The 5,583-nt window shown below is 51.4% G+C and overlaps 1 pseudogene; it reads right to left on the reverse strand.

The window, feature by feature from the left end:
* Positions 1–258: 258 nt before the first annotated feature.
* Positions 259–348, reverse strand: LOC148109318 (U6 spliceosomal RNA; annotated as a pseudogene).
* Positions 349–5,583: the final 5,235 nt, after the last annotated feature.

Consider the following 5,583-nt stretch of genomic DNA (forward strand, 5'->3'; position numbering starts at 1 on the left):
ACAGTTTTCCCCAGAAGAAGGAATTCCTCCTCCTCTCCTCCTCCTCCTCCTCCTCCTCCTCCTCCTCCTCCTCCTCCTCCTCCTTCTTCTTCTTCTTCTTCTTCTTCTTCTTCTTCTTCTTCTTCTTCTTCTTCTTCCTCCTCTTCTTCTTCTTCTTCTTCTTCTTCTTCTTCTTCTTCTTCTTCCTCTTCCTCTTCCTCCTCCTCCTCCTCCTCCTCCTCCTCCTCCTCCTTCTCCTCCTCCTCCTCTTCTTCTTTTTAAAATGTGGAATGCTTCATGAATTTGCATGTCATCCTCACTCAGGGGTATATCATTCCAACTTTAGTATGTGTTGCCAAAGCGAGCACCCAGAAGAAATTCTGCCACAAGTCTGCAACACTAATCCCAGCCTGAGTTTCCAGCCTGCTGGCCTGTCTTATGAATTTCAGATTTGCCAGCCCCTACAACCAAGTCAGAAAATTCCTTAAAACCTATAAATCAATCAGTCCATCCTCTAACTGTCTGTCTATCTATCTATCATCTATCATCTCCTACTGGCTCTGTTTTTTTATTTTTGGAGAATCTAGCTGACACAATTATGGGCAAGGGTCAGCAGCCCCATGGCCCTTCCAGTCTGCCACAAGCACCAGGGGTTGGAGATGTCTTCCAATATTGGCACTAAAGCATGTCTCCTATTTCCTGCTCAAATCTTTGCTATCAACCAGCTGACTCCTTTGCTCAGAGAAACTACTCTAACTCCATGGCTACTCACTATTTTATAAGCTCAGAGAACAAAATGCTGCTGGGGTCCTAACCACTCCTGAAACTAAATTCAGGTCTGTCATTGCAAGAGAAAAATGGCCTGGATCTGCAGAAGGGGCAAGTATCGTGGTTCATAAGTTGAACATATCCCTTCTGTGGCCAATCCCAGGGACCCAGGGTCTAGACATCCAGCGCAGAATTTCAGCAAGGAGGAGCAGCTGCAAGAAACGCTTGCCTCCCCTGTGGCCTTTCCTTCATGGTCAGTCCCCTGTGGAACACAGTTGGTTGAGGTTCCCACTTGGAGATCAGGCCACCTATTTACCCATCCACGAGCGGAGGTGAGAGGCCCTGCTGGAGTGGAGTGAGCTCACTCCCCCCCATTTTGGTGAGACGGTGGTTTCCTCACTAAGACAGGGTTTAAATCTGAAGTCTGCCCTGTCACAACAGCGCCTTGAAGAAATATTCCCTGTCTGCCTGCCATGCAGCGGGAGCTGTGCTGGGCCCTGCAGAAGATGCCCCATCAGTCAGGCACGCAGAGCTCTCACACAGTTCTCGGCCTGGTAGACACCAGAGCAAAGATGAAACAGGCGTCTGTGCAGCTGAACTGAGTGGGAGCAGAGGCTCGGGAAGATCTGGTCGTCATAGTGAGACCATTTTGGACCGACAGGGCTGGGACGTAGGATGGCGACATAGGAATCAAATGGCCCAGTGAAAAACACACAGTTCATGAGGGCGGATAGATGAATGGCCAATACACGTAAGGAAACGCACCCAATACCACTAGCTGATCAGGTTGGAGACACTGGAAAGACTGGAATACCAGGACGAACCCACTGAAGTGGCTAATAACAAAAAGTCTCTGAGAACAGTCGCTGTTGGTGAGGATGTGGGCGGCAGGAGCGCTCCCAGTTCTGTGTCCAGCCCTGCCTGGACGGCACCCCGTGGGGGGGGAAGGGCGCCCTCGCTCCTCCTGGCAAGCCCAGCCTGTCCTGGGAAAGGCTCTCGAGGCCCATGGAAGAAGTGCCGCAGGAGCTCATCAGTGTGCTGCTGGCGTGTCTACGTGGAGCCCCCGCGGCCCCCCATTTTCATGCTGAGGTACATTGTTGTGACAGAGCCTTACACAGGGAGGTGCCCCAAGACAGCGTTGACTGGAGCACGCAGGCATTGGTTGGGGGCCGCCTGGGTGGCGCAGTCGGTGGATTTCCACTCAGGTCATGATCTCGGGGTCGTGAGATCAGGCCCTGCGTTCGGCTCTGCGCTCAGCATGAGTCAGCTTGGGATTCTCTCCCTCTCCGTTTGCCCCTCTTGCTCATTCTCTCTCTCTCTCTAAAATGAATAAGTAAATCTTAAAAAAAAAGAATTGGTTGGGACTGGAGGGGAGTGAGGCCAGAGGGAAATCCAGTCAGAGCCGGTAAGTGCAGTGAGCTGGGCTTGAGCAGGAATAGACCACGGATTGGAGAAGGTGCGTGAGGCTGCTGGCTCCACGGACTGCAGGCGCCGGGGCCAGGCCGTGCTGGGGCAGGGTGTGTGTGTGTGTTTGTGTGTGTGTGTGCGCGCGCGCCGGAAATGGTTCCCATGACAACTGTCTGTTTCCAGGAGGCCTGTCTGAGGCCTGAGCTTTCATCGGCTGTGGTCTTGAGTACTTCTGTCTACATGGCGTTTCTAAAGCTTGTAGTTATGAACCCTGTGTGCATGGGTTTTACCTTAAAATCTCAAGATCACAAGTATAAAACACTCCAACAAGTTTTTAAATCAAACTGGTCGCATGATTTCTGTGGAGAGCCCACGGAAAGGGCCTCTGATCGGGCGAGGGGCGCTCTACCTGTGGGTGACCGTCGTTCAGTTCCGACACAGGGACGAGGGTAAGACACAACCTCTTAGGTTGAAAGTAGGCTTGAAAAGTCGCTTTTGTTCGATTGATATCTCGGAAATCACTATGATACAAGATTGTGATATTTATGACTGCCTCGGGGAACATGTGAGTTGGGATGTGTTTGCCACGTGTGGCCAGCACAGGCCCTTCCATCAGTCCGAAGCCACTTGAGAACGTGGCCACTTGGGTCAAGTTGACAATTTGGGGAATCAAGCAGAGTCCAGGTTGCTGTCTCCGAAGCAGAGGCTCTAGGAGCAGCGTGGAGCCAGGATTGGGCACCTCTCGTACCTTCAGACCACGTGCTGCAACAGCATCTCGGTGTTGGAGCGTGCCGTTAGATGGCGAGGTCTTGCCTTGTTGGAAGAGCACCCTAGGGCCGCAGGGGCTGGGAGGGAGGCTACCTCCATGGGGGAGGCAAGGCTCCCAGGCCTCTTCTTCCATCTGTGTGCTGCAGACCGGTTTCGATCATTTCTTGTGCTTCACTTTATTTGCTCCTTACCCAGTGCCACAAATAAAATGCATCCTGCGTTGGTGTAGACGGATTCCAGAGTCATTCTTGGATTCCTAGAAAGCAGCGGGCCACCTGTGCATGCAGTAAAGCCAGGTAAATGCAAAGGTAACGTAGGTGGGCTCCCCATGGATGTTGCAGGACAGCCTTGGGGATAGTGCCTGGGGACGGGGCGGGGACCGGCCGGGACAGCTGCCATGCAGGGGGTGGCTCTCTGGCTCGGCTTGAGCTGGGTCTGGTCTGCCCTTGGTTACTACACTGTAGCTCAGATCCTCGTGCGGCGTGCCAGCAGGGGCAGCGCTGGCCAGAAGATGTTAGCACAGGTCTCTAAATCGTGAACTCAGCCTCTCATCAGGACCGCAGAGGTCAAGAGTTCTTCCCGCAACCCTGCTTTCAGAGCGGGGCCGGCTGTGATCCCATCAGGACACTCACGGAGTGTCCTTGGAGCACGGGTCAGACTTTCGATTTTATTCTCGCTCTCTCCCTTGGGCACAGAGACCCGGAGAAACCGGTTGTGGTCTCCGGCGTGAGTGACAGATACGGTGCGTCTTTCACTACCGCACATGGCGGGAGTGTAACGCAGCTTGGGAGACAGGCGAGCCGCCACCTGGGCCGTCTGAATACGGAATGTAGTGCGCTCTCACATGTCACCCACTCCTGCATCACGTACACCTGTGACGTGATGGAGGACCCCGTCCTGTGTCTTAGGAGATACCCGGGCCGCATGTCCCACCCACACGGCAGCAGTCTAGCTGAGCATTTTAAGTGAAACTGTCTTTGGTTAGATTTCATCTGACACCAGCAGTTCTATTTGGTTGGTAAAGTCAGTTACTATTTATCCGTTAATTAATTCAGTTATTTATGTAGACGTATTGCAGACACGCAGGGTCATATTAGTATCAGGTGCATGACACGGTGATGTACGACTTGTACCCAGTAAGCTACGTTCCCCGCGGTGCGTGTGGTCACCATCTGTCACGAGCATCACCTGCCGTTCCTGTCCATCCCCGTGACTATTTATAACTGGAAGTTTGTGCCTCTCAATCCCCTTCACCTGCTTCGACCCTCCCCTCTGGAGACCTGTTTCCTTGTTGGCTTTTTAGATTCCGCGTGTAAGTGAAATCCTCAAATAAGTGAAATGCTTAATGAAACTGGCATTTGCTTGTGAGTTAAGTTCTCTGCTGGTAACAAAGTCTCCTGGAAGGTTTTCCGTTGGGAGGGCTGGGGTGGGGGATGGGGAGGATGGCTAGGAGATGGGACGTGAAGCTGGAATCTGGGCTGGTCTGCACGGATGGTGCCTCTCGCTTCTGCACCCACACCGTGATGAGCTGCTTGGAAGTGAGGTCCCCAGATGATGCGTGATTGACTTCTAGAATGTCCCCAACTGCTACGTCCGTACATGCATTTTCTAAATGCTTAGCAACTTTATTTTATTTTATTTTTTTAAAGATTTTATTTATTTATTTGACAGACAGAGAGACAGCCAGCGAGAGAGGGAACACAAGCAGGGGGAGTGGGAGAGGAAGAAGCAGGCTCCTAGCGGAGGAGCCTGATGTGGGGCTCGATCCCAGAACACCGGGATCACGCCCTGAGCCAAAGGCAGACGCTTAACGACTGTGCCACCCAGGCGCCCCAAGGCTTAGCAACTTTAAAGGAAATACCCCTCAAATTTCACAATGATTAGCAAGGAGGGCAAGGGATAGAAAGAGAGATTTATTATTAATTTTCTTTTAATCATACAAAATGAAAAAGTACGTGATCACTGTGCTCAGATGTAAATTCGATTAAAAAGATTCCTATAAGAAAGGTAAGATGGCCCCATTTTTGTGTTTTGGCAAAGAGGTCCTAAGGTACTTCCCTCAGGGAAGAGGTGGGATTCACTCTTGCAATGCTGGGGAATAGATGGGGAGCCCTCAAATTTTGCTCCCACTCTCTTGGTGGCCTGGGGCAAACACGGAGGGCCGGGGAATAGAGGAGAAGCCTCAGTTTCACTATGCAAACACACATTTCCCACTATTTCTCACACATGTAGTTTTTAGGGTTTTGCTGACATTTACAGCTCATCTCTGCTGTTTGCCACACACCTCTCCCTTTGTAGCTAACGGGACGTGCTCATCCTTTAAGAATGCAAACAGTGTCTAAGCACAAACAGATGGGCTATTCCAGAATGTTTCTAAGAACCAGTGGGGCAAGAGTCTGGTCTGGTACTCAAGTTGGGGAGGGTCGCTGGAGGGGACGGGGTGGGGGTGGGGGATGGGCAGGAAGGAGGGCATGTGACAGACCAAGCACTGGGTGTTGTATGCAACTGATGAATCACTACATTCTACTCTGAAACTATAATATACTCGATGTTAACTAAATTTAATTTCAATAAAAAATTACCAAAAAAAACCCCATAGGTCTTCCCCTTGGACTTGTAAGTGTCCCACAGATGTGGGCTTCCTGACCTCCGCGGTCCCAT

Source organism: Ursus americanus, chromosome 10 (assembly GCF_024610735.1).
Source record: "Ursus americanus isolate L20-20 chromosome 10, mUrsAme1.1.p, whole genome shotgun sequence".
Lineage (NCBI taxonomy): Eukaryota > Metazoa > Chordata > Mammalia > Carnivora > Ursidae > Ursus > Ursus americanus.